Here is a 20,338-nt window from a genome sequence, read left to right as displayed (position 1 = left end):
ACTGTGAACTGTGAAATCTGTTTGTGCTCAGGTCTTGATATCAAATTTAGGGTGTAGTTATATAAAAGTGTACATCCAAAGGAAACATGCAATGGTAGGTCTATCCCAGTAGTATATCGCTTTTTAAAGCAGATGTTAATTTCTGTAGATAATCATTTTAGAGGGGTATGACAGCAGATGCTCAAGGCCAAGGTGCATTGCTATAGATGCTTAAGGAAAAGAAATATTGCTCCAGATGCTCAAGACAGAAATGCATCATTGTAGATGCTCAAGGCAGAGATTTATTACATGGGATTGAGATGTAATTTCAGCTCCTGAGCTCTGACTGCCAAGATTTGTGGCTCAATAACTTTTAAAAATGATATCAGTATCATGTTGGGATAGGGACTTGGGGTTCTTCATTGCTCAGTGACCACCCTTGACTCCCTCAGTGCCTCCTTTTTGCAGTCCCAATTTTTCTACTTTCTGATTATGAAAGCCATCTTTTGCAGTCTTAGCTTTTTCCAGAATGTAACTGAATTTACTCTCTGAAACTCTGAAACTACCCATGGTGTTACATGACTTAGCTTTGGTATTAGGTCCTCAACTTCCATTGATGCTCAGAATTCTTCATCTGTTTCCTTGTTGCTGCATATGTAATTGTGGCCATGTATGTTATACCTCATTCTGAATGCTCTACCTATTTTTCTGTTATTCCTGCAAATGGTTCATCCCAATGTACCTGAGAGAGAGACCACTCTGGGGTAGAAGACCAGCAAAGGTGACATTTTAATGCCCTGGTATTACAATCCCAGATGAGATGCTTCCCAAACCAGCGGGCATTCTGTTCATATGATCAGAAGAGAGGCAGATGTGCCTGTGTAGATTGACATCATCACATCCTAGAAGATGTATTATCTCCCAACTCTGTTAGTTATAATGCTTCTCCAAGTGTCCTTAATAAGCCTTTTTATTTTCATCTGTGAGATTGTTGTTGAGATTCTAGGGAGACATGCCTCCTTCTGTCCATGATGAGGATAACTCCAGGGAAAATGGTCATATGTGGCACACTCTGGCTGCCCCTCTCAGAAGAGAAACTTCCAATGCTTGTGCTAGCTGCTTGGAGATATTGTGGCCTAGACAGGAATAGTGACTGTGGAAAGAGCTGTGGCTGTTTCCTTCTTAGCTCAGGTCCCCTCCTCCATTTTGAAAGACTATAGGGTAGTGATCTCATACTCCCTTTCCTTCTCTTTTTTCTCTCCTGTCTGCATCCACAATTGCAACTTATCTGACTCTGACCCTTCAACTTCCCCATTTATAGATCTTTAATGCCAACATGTAGTCTTGGTTGGTAAACACTATCCTGCAGGGAAACTACATAAAATAGAAAGTAACCAACTCAAATTAATTATAGAGAGTCCATTAAACTGAGCAAATTCAATAGACCCCTTCCTCCAAACAATATATTGGCAGTAAATATATAACCGAGCAATCATCACAGACAAATAGACATGCTTAGATGAAGCCCAGATCAAGTGAGCAAACAGATTTAAAAAAAAAAAAACACTCTTCAGTTCAACAAGCTGATTTGTTTGTGGAGGCCACTCATTAGTTAGTTTTCTGACCACGTTGACTTGAAATAATCACATAAAACCTATATTATTCACAATACTCTTTGGCCAATAGCTTAACCATATTTCTAGATTCCTCCCTCATTCTAAACTAACACATTTGCATTTATCTGTAACACCACTACTTCATGTCTTACTAACAAATTTTTGTTGCTCCAGAGTAGGTGTTTTTCCCTGTTGGTGTCTAGGTGGCTTCTAACTGACCCCACCTCCTTTCTCCCAACATTGTTTACTTTTACCACCTAGGTCTATTCTGCTAAGCTCCTGGCTGAAATAATGTTATTCATTAACCAATAAAAACAAACATAGACAGAAGGACTTCCCAAACCAACCCTTTGTCCAATGTATAAATTCTAAGAACTGGTATAAAAATTTATTATTAAACGAAGTACTTGAAAGAGGTTGATGTTAATTCTCACGATCTGGAATAAATGTGTTGGTGGGGAACCTACTTCCTCAAGATGGGCTAGGAAATTTGGCTTTTGATATTCGTCATTTTGTATCACTTCTCTTAATGTCTTCATTATTTTATGAGCACACCACTGTTTTCCTGTGTGACTCTTTTGATATAGGGGTTTGCCATTGAATTTAAAGACCATCCTAACCTGAAATGACCAAATTTGAGAATCATAAGCTTCTATTTACCAAGTTCATTTTTTAAATAAAATCCCTCAGATGGCTACCTTAATTAAGATATATGCTTCCCTGCTCCCATATCCATCCTTACTTTATCCCAATCATCCCAATTCCCCAAGTTCCCCCCATCCTCTCCTTCTTACTTTTCTCCTCCAATCCCCTCTTAATCTATCCCACCCCACCCTCCAGATCCCAAATTTTTGCTTGACAATCTGGTCTACCTTTCATATCCAGGAGAATAACTATATGTTTTCCTTTGGGATCACCTTCTTATATAGCTTCTTTGGAATCACAAATTATAGATGCAATGTTCCTTGTTTATAGCTAGAAACCAATTATGACTGAGTACATCCCATTTTCATCTTTTCGGGTCTGGGACACCTCACTCAGAAAATTGTTTTCTATTTCCATGCATTTGCATGCAAAATTCAAGAATTCATTGTTTTTTTACCACTGAGTAGTGCACTACTGTGTATATTTTCCACACTTTGTTCATCTATTCTTACATGGAAGGGCATCTAGGTCGTGTCCAGATTCTGGCTATTACAAATAATGCTGCTATGAACATAGTTGAACAAATGATTTTGTAATATGATAGGGAATCTCTTGGGTATATTCCCCAGTGTGGTATTGCTTGGTCCTTGGTTAGGTTGATCCCAAATTTCCTGAGAAACCGCCACACTGATTTCCAATGTGGTTGGACAAGTTTGCATTCTGACCAGCATTTGATGAGGGTACCCCTTCCTCCACAACCTCTCCAGCAAAGGCTATCATTAGTGTTTTTGATTTTAGCCATTTTGACAGGTGTAACGTGATATCTCAAAATTGTTTTGATTTGCATTTCCCTGATCGCTAATGAGGTTGAGCATGACCTTAAGTGTCTTTTGGCCAATTAAACTTCTTCTGTTGAGAATTCCCTGTTAGTTCAGTGCCCCATGTTTTAATTGAGTTAATTAGCATTTTAAAGTCTAGTTTTTTGATTTCTTTATATATTTTGGAGATCAGACCTTTGTCTGTTGCAGGGTTGGTCAAGATCTTCTCCCAGTTAGTGGGTTGCCATTTTGTCTTAGTGACAGTGTCCTTTGTTTACAGAAGCTTATCAGTTTAAGTAGGTCCCAATTATTCAATGTTGCCTTTATCATTTGTGTTGCTGGGGTTATACATAGGAAGCAATCTCCTGTGCCCATATGTTGTAGGTTACTTCCCACTTTCTCTTCTTAGGTTCAGTGTGTTCAGATTGATATTGAGGTCTTTGATCCATTTGGACTTGAGTTTTGTGCATGGTGATAGATATGGGTTTATTTTCATTCTTCTACAGGTTGACATCGAGTTCTGCCAGCACCATTTGTTGAAGATGCTTTCTTTCTTCCATTGTATACTTTTAGCCACTTTATAGAAAATGAGGTGTTCAGATGTTTGTGGGTTAAAATCAGTATCTTTTATATGATTCAATTGGTCGAATTCTATGATTTTATGCAAATACCATGCTGTTTTTATTACTGTAGCTCTGTAATAGTGTTTGAAGTCAGAAATGGTAATGCCTCCAGACATTTTTTTTATTGTATAAGATTATTTTGGCTATCCAGGATTTTTTGTTTTTCCATATAAATTTGATTAATGTCCTCTCAATATCTGTCAAGAATTTTGATGGGCCGGGCGATGGTGGCGCATGCCTTTAATCCCAGCACTTGGGAGGCAGAGGCATGCAGATCTCTGTGAGTTCGAGACCAACCTGGTCTACAGAGCTAGTTCCAGGACAGGCTCCAAAGCCACAGAGAAACCCTGTCTCGAAAAACCAAAAAAAAAAAAAAAAAAAAAAAAAAAAAAAAAAAAAAAAAAAAAAAAAAGAATTTTGATGGGATTTTGATGGGGATTCCATTGAATCTATAAATTGCCTTTGGTAGAACTGCCATTTTTACTATGTTGATGCTCCCAATCAAAGACCAAGGGAGATCCTTCCATTTTGGGTATCCTCTTCAATTTCTTCCTTCAATTCCTTAAAGTTCTTGTCAAAGAGACCTTTCACTTTCTTTTGTTAGAGTTACCCCAAGATATTTTATGCTGTTTGTGGCTACGTGAAAGGTGATGTTCTTAGTGGGTACTAGGTCTTCGGTATATCTCTTTTATGTCCTGGTTCCCTACTCTACTGTGTATTCACATGTTCTCATTACAAAGACTATTTTACTTGGCAAGAGGCACTACATTTTACGTAACCCTGTGTGATTTGTTTTTCCTTTGTTAAATAGTATCTTTAATGCATTTGAGAGAAAGGAAATGAAATGCTATTTCAATGTCCTAAATGTGCTTTAATCCTTGGGCATCTTTCCTTCTGAGGGTTGGTTTTGTGTAAATTTCATGTGTGTACTTGCAAAATGTCATGGTTTCATTCCGTTTGCTGTGACAAAGCATCGTGACAAACAAGCAATCAAAAAGCATCATGAGAAAAACAACTTAAGGGAGAGAAAAGGTTTAATTTGGTTCACCATTTCAGAGGGATTGGTTCAATAGCTTTGGGAATGGCATAGTAACAGGAGTGTGAGGCTGACTGGCCACATTGCCTCAACAGTTAGGAGGCAGAGAGAGAAGAGGAAGTTGGGTGATTCTATAGATTCTTAGAGCCTATCTTCAGTGGCATACTTCTTCCAGCAATTCTATGCCTCCTATAGGTTTTGCAACCTCTTTAAAGAGCAGCACATGTTGCCGATAAAATGTTCAAATATGGGAGCTTATGGGGACATTTCTCACTCAAACAGCAATAAGTTCTATGACAGTAGCTTCCAGAAATAACCAGTGAAAACTATTATCACCCATGATGAGCAGCTTCTCATACTCAGGGAGAGATAAATATTAACTCATGCACAACTTGAAGATGGCTCCTGTAACTTTAAGCTGTCATAACTACATGCACAACATATAGGCATCAGGTAGATTCATAAAAATGCAACCTTGAAAGTCTAATCAATATTAATACTTTAAAGTCTTTTAACCCCATGTAAGGATCCTTCTTTGAAGAAGCTGGTCTGTGGGAGAAGTAGAGGCAACAAGTTGAATTACAGGTAAAAGGATAAAATGTTCTGTAGCTTGATCAGCTGTTTGAGGAGCTGGTCAGTGAAGCTCCATGGGAAATGAGCACAAGCCCCACAGTAGCAGCTTTATTGGATCAGTGTGTGCCAGCACAGTAGGCTGTTTGATCGAAGTCTCCCTAAGTATTTGGGCTTCCAGAGTAGATTAAATGGAAGTCAAGTGTGTTCTGAGAGGGCTCCTCAGAGAGACACATGAGTTGACATCATCCCTCAAGCAGTGGGAACAGGCCAGGTGTAACAGACAGGGAGAGGGGGATTTGACAGGACAAGGATGAATTCTGGAATTAGCAACTATTATTTTCATTGTATTTTGACATCATAGAAACCCAAACAAACATGCCTCTTTCAATTTGACTTGAAAGAACATAGAGAGAATCCTAAAAAATCAAAGAGACAAAGCCATTTCTTTTCCTCTTTTAATGTACAATGCTTCACGCAAAAAAATACTATATAATAAAGCCCAACTCTTTGTCTATTTCTGGACACAAATTTCCTTCTTTTCCATCATTGCCAGGAGCCACACAGCTAAGAACAAGTTGTCAGGCAGTTTGGCTCTTGGTCATTTTGCTGGTACTTTGGAAATTTTTTGTTTCATTTCGTGTTGGAGATGTGTGATATATTGTTCAGGCATATACACTGTGTATTCTCAATCTTTTTTTTCTGAAACTTCATTACTGAAGGCGCAAGTCATAAACAATCCCACACCAGTTTGGAATTGTGATTAATAGGGTGGTATTTATTTAAAGGGGAATAAACTTACAGATCACCATCCCAGACAACAGCCCTCTGCGCACGCAATTAGGAAGAAGTCTAGTCGCCAGAACCAGAGCAGGAAGTAAAGAGAGAGAGGAGGGAAGTAGCCACTTGTTTTTTTAAAGGGAAAGAGACCACACCCCAATGGGCTGGTATCTCGGTGGCTATTGGCTGGAGGAGCAGAAGGACGTCCCACAACACCTCCCCCTTTTGTTTAAGTAAGAGAGTTCTAAACCTACTATGAAATTATATATAATAAGTACAAATATCCTATTCTAACTAGCTTAGGTCTTATATAATAAATAGCTGGGTTAATTCATGAGTCGAAAGTAACAACATTTATATAGTCTTCAACCCCATCGAAGATCTGTGAAGGGAAATAATGTTTCCTGAGTAATTAGAAAGTGCAATCAAACACCTTCCAAAACATGCAACAAATCACAGAGACAACTAGCTACCTGGACAATCACCCAAGGTCACGTTTGCAGTGTTGAAGCAACCAACTTTGGCTAAGGCTAGCATAACTGACACACCATTTTCAAAGTCAAGAAACTTGTCAAAACTATCTTACCCTGTCTTGGCAGGATATGACAGTCCTGTATTTTCCATTCACAGATACTCTGTATTTCTGTCAGTGGTTGAGGTATGAGCATTTCTTTACCCAAAGGCCAGTTCAGCCAAGAAGAATGGCTCCAGGTGGAGTGTCTTTGGTGCTCAACATTCTCTCGGGAATAGAGCGGTGTTGCCAGGAGCAATTGTGTCTCACTACAACAAAACTCTGAGTTAGATTAAAAGACATTTTCTACAGCTCTTTGAAGAGGTTGAAGATTATCTATCTATACTGAGTATAATCTCTATGTATCTAAAGAACCTGATTAGTCTAATTATAAATGACAAACTTAGAATACTATTGATCTATATAATTCTCAATACCTATCTAACTTAAAGACTAAGACAAAAAACAACTGTGAAACAAATGAGGATAATGACCTCCAAATATAAGCAATGTACAAATATACATTGCAGTATGGTAAATATATATCAATACACAAGCAAAATGTAAGTATCTTAATCAGAGGTAGAAATGTACACTGCAATATGGTAAATATATACAATATATATCAATACAATATGTGTCAATACATAAAAAATGTTTTTAAACAGAGGTAGAAACATGCATGCATAAAATAGTCAATATAATTTCACTTTGTATCAATATATAAGAATCGATACCAATACATTTGTCTCAAAACAATAACTCACAAGTACCAACAAGTACCAAGCTATTATCCCTCTTTTTTTTTCCCAAATGATACCCGAGCTTATAAAATTTTTTCCCCAACCCTCAACCATATACCAATTTATAATCAACCCCTAAATGATGTCCCTAAACCCAAGGGCAAACTTTACTGGGAGAGGGGACGTCGTCCTCTAGAGTTACTTCCAGCTGTCATGGGGGCGACGTTCTTTCTGGGGGATCCTGTGAAAGTAAAATGATGGTTAAATTTCAAGATCGATGTCTTTTAAAATTGCAAGTAGTCTCTGACATATTGTGCAAGTCTGGCCAGAATGTTGTATGAGAGGAGAAGGTATGCCTATCCCCGAAATGAGTAAGAAAAATCTGAACAGATAACAAAGAATTCGAAGGATATCCACACGTCTCCTTCGACATCAAGCTAATACTTAGGTTGCTCAATCCAAGACAGCCTGCCCAAGGTCATGGCACTCCAGTCCACTGGCTCTCTGATTTGTGTCTCCTGATCCAGACCCAGGTATATTACATAAAGCCATTCTGTGTCTTCATTGTGGAAGTGAGTACTGTGAGACCCACTTCAACCTGAAAGAATCATTATTCTGGGCAACAGCAGCCATTGAGAAATAATTAGTATTATTAATACACCTATGGACAAAGGGGAGCTTTGCCATTTTAGTGGATTGATGAATTTGATATTGTTAGCAACGATAAAGTGGGAAGAATATCTGGCATTCACCATGCCCACAGCTATCAAATATAGGAGCTGGTAACAACAGAAATGGTGGACCCGCAGGACATTTGAAGGAAAACTTTTTTGTACAACAGAGGTCTTAGTTGCTTTGGAAACATATTTAGCAAAAGAAAATGTCCTACCTCTCCAGATTCCATCTTCCGGAAATGTTCAGGTGCAAAAAGCCTGGTGAACAGTTGTGGAGACCAGGAGCTGAACTGTCCTCCTCAGGCACTGTGAGGATAATAAACCCACCTTCATGGAAGACTAGTGCTTTGAGTGGAACAGAGTTGCTACCACGGACCAAGGCTTTGTGACATCACCAAGGCTCTACTTATGTCAGAAATCCCCTCACAAGCTTGTTACTTCCCTATTTACCCACAGAAACATCCAGCATTCAGCTCCTCAAAAGCTGTATACAGCCACCAGGGGACCCAAAATAAGCCCCCACTCATCTTCCCAATTACTCAAGTCACACTCTTACCCAAGCAACTCAGTCCCTGTATCTTATTTTTCTGAAAAAGTCTTTGGTGTCTGAGTCAACAACTCACATGAAAGTTTTTTTTTCTTAGATCCCATCTCTCCATTGGTTATCTTCTATTGATTTTTTTCTTACTTCATAAATAATAAATTTCAAATTTCCACTTCCTTTCCTCCTCCCCCTAACTACTCACGCAACCACCAATCCTCTCCACTCAAATCCAGTCCTTATACAGGGCAGCGTACCTTGACCTGTGGGAATCCCATGCCCCCCCTCCATCCAGATTGAGGAAGGTATGCATCTATATATAATGCTTCCACTTTGATCCCATGCTCTGTCAGTCCCAGCACAGCTGGGTTTGTTGACCTCCCATTAGCTCAGACACAGTGTCTCAGTGGGTGGACCAAGCCCTTGTATTCCTATGTTCTTTGCTCTTATTCTCTCCCCTTCAGCTCTTCAACTGGAGCTTGGAAGCTCAGTCTAGTTTTCTGATGTGGGTCCCTGTCTTTATCTCCATCCTTTTCTGTACAACAGTTCTATGGTGATATTCAAGATAGTCATCAGTCTGATTATGGGACAATACACCCGTAGTGCCTAGGGAAATGGCACAGTGCAGGCACCCACAGCTCACCTGCCCAAGGTCCTCGTTGGGGTCACCCCAAGGCTTTCTGGGAACCACTCTAGAGATCAGATCTTGTCTCCGGAAAGATAAACTAAAATAGGTTTTTGTCACATACTGGTAAATTTTGCTGCTATTTCCAAATAGGTGTGTTGCAGGAGCCCCTTAAAAGAAATAACCATTTTATGACTCATAATTCTAAACTGGTGTGTTACATTGCTTCTGACTTACACCTTCTTATGTGATGAAAACAACCCGGGTGTGGAGGAAGTTCTCACTGTTCATGTTTCAGAAGCCATGGCAGCAGGAGTTGGAGGCTTCTAGTTCCCTGTAAGGAAATCAGTAAACATTGGGGACCAATGAAAGATGCCCTGATACATCAAGGCTAATCCTTTCAGACACCAATTCCTCCAGCAAGGTTCTGGTTCTCCACAACCTCAAAAACCTCCTGAGGGCCAAGTATTCAGAACCAATATCCTGTGTGCATCATATCACATACAATCGTAGTGAGTACACCAATCTGTTTTTTAATGTACATCATTTTTTCCCTGCAGAAACATTTGTATTTCCTATAAAGATAACTTGCTGCCTCTTTGGGGTCCTGAAATTCCTGTAAGGGGGTGTGTGGGGCATTCTTACATACCTTGCTGTGTTGTTATGAGACATAGATGGGACAGCAATTGTTCCAGAAATCAAAAGCAGTTAGGTTTAAACTGTGGTTTGTAGTGTGCTGGACACTTGGGTTGTGTATAGCTAATATTTGGAAGGATGGATTTGCTAATAAAGGTTGGAAGCACACATGGAGGCAGGCAGTCTTACTTTTCAAATGATCCATTTTGAGGACTTACATCAGGCTCCTCTATTCTCCTCATCTTTTTTCTTTATCAGATTAGGACAAAAATTAAAACTCAACGTCCTGGACGTGAACACTGAATAGGTTATCAATATGAGATCACAGTGACAGAGCTCATGGGAACTGACTCATTGCAGGATATGAGATTTAGCCTGTAACGGCTAGAGCTAATGGACCAAGCAGTGTTTAAAAGAATACTGTGTGTGTGTGTCGTTATTTTGGGGCATGAGCTAGCCAGGCAGCCATGAGCCTGGCTGTGGGAAGAGGCCCGCAGCTCACCACTACAATACACAAGTCCTCCCCCTGTCACTCTGCATCAATGTGTATTTACAGTTTGGATGAAGAGTTCTCCTGGGCATCCCCCCTCAGCTTCTCTGACTCAGTCTTCAACCACACCAGTTTCACTCAGCCTCAAGAGATCACCCATGAACAAGAAGGAGACAATTACCAAGAGGGAAAAAGTATACCACAAAGTACACTTCCCAGTGGATCAAAGTTGATGTTGTTCAAATACATCTCAGGCTAGAGTATTGCTCAGCACTGGACACTGGTGGCAAATGCTTGTAATCCTAGCACTTGAGAGACTGAGGGGAAAGGATCCTGAGTCCCAGGCCAGCATGGGCTGCATATTAAGTTCAAATATAGACCTCAGAAAAACTTTAAGATAAACAAATAATAAACATATAAAGTACTTCTCCGGAGGGGAAGCCCAAAGAGCATTAAGTACCTGAAGAGACCTCTTATGAAACGGCAATTAGAAACAAAATAGAATTGAAAAGAAACTTCTGCTGGAAAACACCATACTGGATCTCAATGCCTGAGTCCGGTAGGAAACTCAGACAACCCCCTCATTTTCTCTGGCTTATCACTCCCAATACTAAATAGGCAAACTTGGCATACACCTGGTCCCTCAACAAGGGTAGTTTTCTGAAGAGACAGAGACAGAGAAAATGTGTGCAAAACATCCTTCCATACTCCAACTCCAAACATTCTCATGCCCCACTAAGAAAAAGGCCTTTTCTGTGGTTCTTCAGAATAAGGGAGGAAGTCTATTCCCTTATTCCAGTGAAAATATAAGAGGGCTCAAAAGGCAAAGGTTTTTGCCACCAAGGCGTGGCAACCTGAGTTTGATCCCTGTAACTTGCATAAAGTAGAAGAAAACCAACACCATAAAAATGTCTCCTTAGTCCTTCAGGGTTCCTGCTTCATGAAATGTTCCAGACACTCTGCAGGACACAGAAGAAAGTGACTGACAAACTGCCAATAGAGGCAAAACAGCATTTCAAATTCACTGCTTCATGGAAAAGTCTGCCAGATACAATGGGCCTGTAGGCTGAAGAAAAATTTCCCGATGTTACAGAAGAACTTTGGGTTACTGTTCAGGCAGCAATATATCTCTGTACAGTTTTAGAATTTGCTTATAATGCTTATAATATATATTTCTTTTCTCTAGTAGTCTCTGAATCTGCTTTGCTGTTTCTTAATCATATAATATTGAGCAATTTGGGTAATAAAATAGTATTTTGATTAATGTGTTGTTTTGAAAGAGAATGGTCCCATAAAAGCTCCTATATTTAAATGCTTGATCCCTAGTTAGTGGAACCATTTTGAGAAAGATTATATGTGATATCGTTGGACAGGTTTTTCACAGGAGGTGGACTTTGAGATTTCAGAAGCCTAAGACAGGTCCAGCCCCTCCCTCTACCACCTCTGCTACCAACTTGTAAATCAGGTTAAAACTCCCAGCTACTCTCCAGTGTCATGCCTGTGTGCTGCCATGCCTCATGACGTGATGGTCATGGACTCACTCTCTGACCATGAGCAAGTCCCCAATTAAATGTTTTCTTTTATAAGCTGCCTTCATCATGGTGTCTCTTTACAATAGAAAAGTAACTATGATAAAGTTGTTACATGGTATTGCTGTGACAGGACTGGTCAAGCTGCTTGTTAGAGGAATGTTGACTTGGGAACTTTGCATGAGGGAAGTGGTTGAATGTTTTAAGTGGGGCTTAAAAATGCTACAAGAGCTTTGAAGACAGTAGTACTGAGTGCAATGTGGATTATAGAGGCCCAGTTCAAGAAGTTTCAGGGTGAAACAGTATTAGAAACTGGAATAAAGTGAACCCAAAGAAAAACATATAGATCCTCCTGGAAACTGGAAGCAGACAAGAGCACTGGGCAAAAGTTGGGAACGTGGGGATGGGGTGGGATGAAGGGGAGGTTGGAGAGAGAAGGGAGAAGGGAAGAATTAGGGAGAGCTTGGGAGAGTGGGATGGTTGCGATGGAGGAAGGGTGGATATGGGAGCAGAGAAGACGATATCTTAATTAAGGGAGCCATTTTAGGGTTGGCAAGAAACTTGGCTCTAGATGGATTCTCAGGTGTCCACGGGGATATCTCCAGCTAGGTCCTTGGGCAGTAGATGAGAGGGTGCCTGAACTGGCCTTGTCCCATACTCACACTGATGATTATCGTGAATATCACCATAGAACCTTCCAGAGATGCATGGAGATAGAGACAGAGACCCACAGCAGAGCATTAGACTGAGCTCCAAAGATCCAGTTGAAGAGCAGAAGGAGGGAGAAGATGAGTAAGGACATCAGGACCAGGCAGGGTTGGTCCACCCACTGAGACAGTGTGCCTGAACTAAATCCAGCTGGATGCATGGGGGCTGACTGAGAAGAAATGATAATGGCACTGAGATTTGTCTCTACTGCATATACTGGCTTTTGTGGATCCTAGTCTGTTTGAATGCACACCTTCCTAGGCCTGGATGGAGGGGGGAGGGCCTTCCCAAAGGGCAGGGTACCCTGCACTCTTAGGATTGGCAGATAAGGGGAAGAGTGAGTGGGGGAGTAGGAGGGAAATGGGAGGAGGGGAGGAAGTGCAAATTTTGAATGGTATTATTTATAAAAAATAAAAAAAATTAAAAAGAAACTGGAATAAAGACAATTCTTGTAATGTTTTAGCCAACAATATGGCTGCTTTTGGCCCTTGTCCTAAGAACCTGCTTGAGGCTAAATTGAAGAGATTTGGAACAATATTATTGGCAGAGATTTCATTCAAGACAGTATTGACTCATGGTTATTAGTAATCATTCTTAATGCAGCTCTAAAATGAAAAACTGCTAAGCAAGTGTTCTACCACTGAGCTAAAACCCCAACTACTGGCTCCAAAGCTACAAAGAAACACTGTCCCCCCCCAAAAAAAAAGGAAGGAAGGAAGGAAGGAAGGAAGGAAGGAAGGAAGGAAGGAAGAAAGAAAGAAAGAAAGAAAAGTGTAAACAGAGCAAAGAGAAATACAAATGCACAATCTGAGGAGAAAAAGGAAGACCAGGGAATAAAATGCCTGCACCTAGGTCTGTGCTGAAAGAGGTACAGAGAAATGGAATGAAGGTAAAGATCCCACCTAGATAACCATGAAACATGTAAAAAGAAAATCCCTAGAGAATCTACTCCAAAAACAAAGTAAAGCTTATTCAACAAAGGAAAACACCAAGAGTTCAAAGTTTATACAAATGGAATACAATGAGAGATCCATATTCCATCCAAAATGTACAACAATACTTGCCTGACTTTAGAATCCAAAATACTGGAGTTAAGAGGTTGTGAAATCTTTCTCATTAGTTTAGAGAAAAAGGTTACAGCCCTGATGGCATGTGGCTTGCAGGCTCATAGAGGCCATCATATAAAGCTGAGAAAAAGAAGCTTGGATTTGTACTAAAGATCCAAGATGTTGGAGACTCCAGAGTCACAGTGATGCACTAACCCTCTGAAACTGTAAAATGCTTTCTTTTATAAATTAGCTTGGTATTGTGCTCTCTCTCTCTCTCTCTCTCTCTCTCTCTCTCTCTTTCTCTCTTTCTCTCCCCCCAACCTGTGTGTGGAAATAAATGTAAAAAACTCCTAGTTCTTTAATTTATTACTAACATAGTAAAGATTACAGTTTAACTTTTTGTAAAACAATGTACTCAAGGTGGGGCTGAGAAGATAGCTTTGCACTGAGTACTTGCTGCTCTTCTAGGAGACCTCGGTTTGGATTACAGCAGCCCCATGAGTAAGTTCATGGACATGTAACTCCAGTTTCAGGATATCTGAACTCTTCTCACCATGCCAAAAGACACCAACACACAGCCGGTACATACTCAAGACACACATACAAATAAAATAAATCTTTTTTAAAAATAATATTTTTAAAAAATAATAAAGGCTATCCTCCTGCAACTTGGGATGGACTTTAAAACACAGCTTGCTCCAATACTGAGGGGACTTAAGAGGTGAGTGAATAGTCACATGGCAGGATGCCCTACTCTCTAGGACCTCCCCAGTGGGACAAAACTCCAGGCCCCTCCCCAACTCCCTCGGCTTTTCTAGCCAGCCAGCAGGGAGTTTGCTGTGGCTAGGATCCCCTCAAACCCAATCCCACCCATGGGACACCCCCCAAGGTACTAGCCACACGCTGCCTAAGAGTTGAAAGCTTGCTATAATACTGAGGGGACCAAGAGCTTGCTACAACACTGAGGGGATTAAGAGAGCACCAAGAGAACACAACAGGAAAGAAGACTGAGAGAGCAGGCATATAGAGACCTCAGAAACTTCTATAGATGTCTGTTAATTCCATTTGTTTCATTACCTCCCTTAATCCTCTTATTTCTCTGTTAGGTTTCTGTCTGATTGACCTGTCCATTGGTGAGAGAAGAGTGTTGAAATCTCCTACTATTAGAGTGTGTGGTTTGATGACTGCCTTGAGTTTTAGTAACGTTTCTTTTACATAATTGGGTGCTTTTATATTAGGGGCATATATATTCAGGATTGAGACTTCATCCAGGTGAATTGTTCCTGTCATGAGTAAAAAATGTCACTCTCCATATCTTTTGATTGATTTTGGTTTGAATTCAACTTGGTTAGAAATTAGTATGGCCACACCTGCTTGTTTCTTTGGTCCGTTTGCTTGATAAACCTTTTCCCAGTCCTTTACTCTGAGTAGATGTCTGTCTTTGTGGTTGAGGTGTGTTTCTTGTAAGGAGCAGAATGATGGATCCTGTTTTTGTATCCAATCTCTTAGCCTGTGCCTCTTTATAGGTGAGTTGAGCCCATTGATATTAAGTGATAGTAATGGCCAGTGGTTATTAACTCCGGTCATTTTTCCTTTCTTTCTTTCTTTCTTTTGGTAGTAGAGTTTGTGTGTTTCCCTTCTTAAAGTTGTGCTGGTGAAGGGTCATTAGATGTCTGAGTTAATGTGGGCATTGTTGGACTCCTTGGTTTGTGATTTTCCTTCAATTACTTTCTGAAGGTCTAGATTTGTGGCTATGTATTGTTTAAATTTGTTTTTATCCTGGAAAATTTTGTTTTCTCCATTTATTTTGTTATTTTAATAGCTTTTACTTTAATGTATATTAATAAAATTCGAACACATCAAGCTTGTGTGTTTTATTATCTTACATTGACCCCAAATTAGTTTTTGAGCCAAAGTAAAGGAGGCTTTATTGGTATGAGACTTAATCCAGATAATGCAGACAGCTGCTGCAGAAAGTAGGGTACATAATGAAAGACTACTCAGTAAATAATTCAACTAGGCATTGCCAGTTGGTAAAACCTGCAATGATATATCGATTGCCAAAGTAAAGGAAGCAGCCCTCTTATGAGAAAGACAGAGAGGAAGGAAGAAGAGGGAAAAGGGAAGAGATCATTTGTTGAGACCAAAAACCAGCAAAGGAAACAAAAGCTTCTTTGTTGACAATAATCTCCTCTTCTGTAAGGTCATCTCCATTGATTCAAATGACAGATATTCAGAAACAACATGCATGAGTGAGAAGTGTGAACATGGTGAAGGTGAAGGGAGAGAAAAAGAAAGAAAGCATTCTGGAGATTTAAAGACAGAGAGAATGAAACACCAGAGCATGAGTGTTTCTCTGGTACCTTCACAAAATCTTTATCAGGCCAGCAGCATTCCAGATACTCCAAGACATCCAACAGAGAATTTTCTTCTTGAACCCTATGATGTTTCCAGTGAGGATGGTGTTGTTCAAGAGTTCTGTGTCCTAAGCAAGAGAGAAAAGGGCACAAGATAGCAAGCAGGTGACAAGAGTGAGAAGGGGAGGGAGGGCGACTGAGTGAGTCACCCACCACCTGGACTCCTGTTAGGACTACAAAATATCCTCCACAGGTTTTGGTGGTTAGGCCTGTTAGTAATTAGGCCTTCCCCTGAAAGGGAACTATCATTCTTGCATGAGAGAGATGGCTCAGCATTTAAGGTCACTTGCTTGTCTTCCAGAGGACCGGGTTTCAATTCCTCCCACCCATACAAACATCTGTAACTCCAGTTATAGAACATCTGACCCTGGCCAATACAAGCACTGAATGCACATGGTGAACACACTAATGTGCAGATAAACTCACACTCATAAAAATAAATTTAATCATTTCTATTAAAAATAGTAGTCACTCTTTTACTTCAAACAAGCACGGAACTGTATTCAAGAGCACAATGCTCTTACAGAGTGGAATTATTCAGTTCTGAGGTAGCATGACTCCCAGTTTCATGAAAAACTGCCACATTGATTTTCCAAGTAGTTGCACTAGTCTGCATTCCCGAAAACAAGGGATGGGTGTTCCTCTACTCTACATCCTTTTCAGCATAGTCTATCATTGGTGTTTTTGATTTTAGCCATTCTGACAGTTGTAACATGGTATAGCAGAGATGTTCTGATGTGCATTTCCCTGAATGTTAAAAAGGCTAAGCATGGCATTTTCTTTTGCCCATTTGAAAGTCTTCTGTTGAGAAATCTGTGTTCAGTTAAGTACCCCTTTTTAATTGCAGTAACTTGAGTGTTAATGTCTAGTTTCTGGATTTCTTTACATATTTGGAGATCAGAATTTTGATTACGGACTGGTGAAGATTTTTCACATTCAAAAGAATGCCTTTTTGTCTTAGTGACAATGTCTTTTGCATTACAGAAGCTTCTCACTTTCAGGAGGTGTCACATTTATTCCTTTTTGGTCTCATGGTCTATGCTACTCAGGTTCTACACTGGAAGTGGTCTCCTGGGTGCATGTATTGCAGACTCATTTAAACTTCTCATCTATCAAGTTCAGTGTGGTCAGATTAATATTGAGGCCTTTAATCCATTTGTAGTTGCATTTTGTGCATGCTGAACAATATGGATCTATTTTTCTTTTTCTACAGGTTGACACCCATTTATGCTGTCTGTCTTCACAAGTCTTTCTCCATGCTTTAAAGGAAACAAATTCTTCCCATTACAGCTCCTGTCATGTTCACCTGCTGTATTTCTCATATAGTTCATTCTGCTCTCCCTCTTACTTCCAGGTCTGATAACGATAATGTGAATTTTTCAACTAATGTACCACACACCTGATGAGCTGGCTTCTTTTCCCAACCACTCCAAAGCAGCTACAATATATTTAACAGCCAGTAGCAGTGACACTCTTTGAGACCTTATGGAGATGTTAATAGATGGAGTTCTTAAAATGAGATGGGACCCTGGTAGCTGGAAGATTCCAGAAAGTTGGGTGGGGTTCTGCCTCACAATGAAGATAATTAAGCCACCCAATAGCTAAAATCTCATTATTCCCCTTGGAAGGGGCACTGTTCAACCATCTAATCTTGCACACATGACTGCCACTTGACACAAAAATGATGCCAAGTGTATTAAACAATTAGCATTTGTGCATCTGCAGTTATGTGGTTTGGAAGGTTATTTGGTGGCTTTTCCTCTCTCTCTCTCTCTCTCTCTCTCTCTCTCTCTCTCTCTCTCTGTGTGTGTGTGTGTGTGTGTGTGTGTGTGTGTGTGATTTGACCAAAGGACAACTTCAGTGGTCATTCCTCAGAAATCAACTACCATGCTAATTAAGACAGTATCACTTACAGGGACCTAGGATTTTCTGAATAGAAGATGCAGTTGGGCCAGTCAGTACCAGAATCCACTGTGTCTGCCTCCCATGCAGTGACATTACAAGCACACACTCCACCTTGGAAAGCTTTGAATAAGGTCTCTGGAGTCTGAACTCAGGCCTGTATACACACAGCTTCTTTATCACTGACAAAGAAAATCTCTTTTCAGTATGTTAGTCTTAAATTGAGACTCATATAGAAAGTGATTGCTCATTTTTGAATTCACAGCACAGTGACTACAGAATTCCAATGGTGTTCAAATTAAGAAAACAATATCACAAAGTTAAACAGAGTACTGATTATAAGTAAGCACTTGTATACCCCATCTGCCACATGGACCTTCCTGCCCCTTCCCTTTAGTTCTCCCTGAAACTCTCCTCCAAATCCAGGCATGGGTGGCTTTTCCTGCCTTGCCGTGGCAAACTGTTGGACACTGTATGTTCTATCTTCCTCATTTAGCTAGACCAGTCATTTTATGGAATAATGTTTTTGTTAGAGTTACCTCAACTGACCACTTTAGGCTTTGTAAAAACTCAAATGACCTTAAAACAGCCAGCTAAAATATCCTAACATTGTGTCCATTATAATGTCAGTAAAAAAAAATAGAAAGCAAGACCTGCATCCTGGTCAAGATATTTTAATCACCATTCCAGTCCCATCTGAAGGTTACTCACTGTCTTTTGATGCCTAGATGAATTTCGGCTTTAACTAAACTTTGCCTTTCCCTAAAGCCAGTTTGAATTGTGTTTTATCACTTGGAACTGAAAAGTCTCCTGCGAGACTAGGGGATATGATGGGCTCTGGAGAATGAAGCCAGCTCAATTATCCCTATATGTCCTAGGGGAGCTGTTAAAGAGACACTGACATTTCTACCAGCTTGAGTTTCAAGTGCAAGGATAATTGTCCTATAGCAAATCAAGGCTGTCCCTGACTCACAACCCTGTTGTATGTTTCTCAGTGTCACTGTTTCCATGTTTCCTCTCTTCCTGCAGTTGCTTAGATTTCTGCTCCTTACCATCATCCATGTATATCTATCACTCCCTTCTCTCAGCAAATTGAAAAAGAAATTGCCATGATCAACATCACAGCACTATTATCCACTGCCTAAGATGCACGGAAATCATCTGTCGGGGGAAATAACTCCTCATCTCCTGATCTAGGAAGGGTTAGACTTCACACTAACATGGGCAGACAGCCTTTCAGAAGTGTATTTCCATGAGTGTTCAACTGAATGATACCACAGAAGATGGCTGGGTAAGATAAGTAGAAAGAAGATTGTATGTCCTTTGAAAGCAACAAAGAAGCTGACAAATACCATGGATAACAATTATTCCAAATGCATATGGGACCCTTTTTTCAAGAATGCAGAATCTGGGCTTTTTAAGCAGAAGGAAACAGAGAACTCAGTGACATTTACCCTAAGATCTCTCCTTGTCTCCAGAGCTACAGTGCTCTTAAACATTGTCATCTTACCTTCACAAGAATGCCTATAGTGTAGACACTACCCAATGGGTGCAGCTGGAGATTTTTCAATACCTCGTCACAGTTGGACCTGCTTGGCATACTGTGTGAGATCTGAGTCTAGGTTCAGCAAATGTTAAATCCTTCTACTAAGAGTAGTTTGTCAAGCAGAATTAAGGTCAATAATTTAATACCAGTGTTGTCAGAGGCTTGGTTAACAGACATTATTGGGAGGTGTGGCCTTGTTGGAGAAAGAGTGTCACCAGAGATACTCTTTGATGTCTGAAGCTTGATGTAGGTCCAGTGTCTTATTCTTCATTAGTGCTCCCCAAGGGTCTGGATGTAGAACTCTTCCCTTCTCCTACACCGTGTCTCCCTGAAGTCTGGTATAATTCTGCCATGATGTTAATGGACAGAACCCAATTAAATGCTTTCCTTTATAAGTCTGATGGTGGTCATGTTATCTCTTCACAGCAGTAGAAACAATAACTAAGACAAGATAAATAGAAAGATAGATAGACAGAGAGACAGGTGTTAGATATTCGATAAACAAATGAGGAATAAATGGATAGATGGTAGGATGGATGGATAGATGAATCATAATAGAGATGATATTAATAGATTAAAAGAAATATAATTAATACATTATTGAAAGTCTCATGGCTTCTAGGACCCAGGAAAAGACAGAGAAGATTCCTCCAGTTGCCTAGTTTTGATATGCAGAATGAGTAATGTGCCTCCAATGCACAATACTACTAACAGTAGCTGTAAGTAACTTCCTGACACATTGATTATAAGTTCTCAGAATAAAGATTCAAATTTACTCTATACACACACACTGAGCCCTGTTTAGATTGTGTCTTTCACAGTCTAGCAGGTGATTTAGCAATAAAACCATATCAGGATACTGAGGAATGAGAGCAACAGCTTTTCCACTAGAAAAGTGAG

The sequence above is a fragment of the Chionomys nivalis genome, unplaced genomic scaffold, assembly GCF_950005125.1.
Source record: "Chionomys nivalis unplaced genomic scaffold, mChiNiv1.1 scaffold_29, whole genome shotgun sequence".
In the NCBI taxonomy this organism is placed as follows: domain Eukaryota; kingdom Metazoa; phylum Chordata; class Mammalia; order Rodentia; family Cricetidae; genus Chionomys; species Chionomys nivalis.
The sequence above is the reverse complement of the archived record's forward strand: the minus strand, read 5'-3'. Positions refer to the sequence as shown.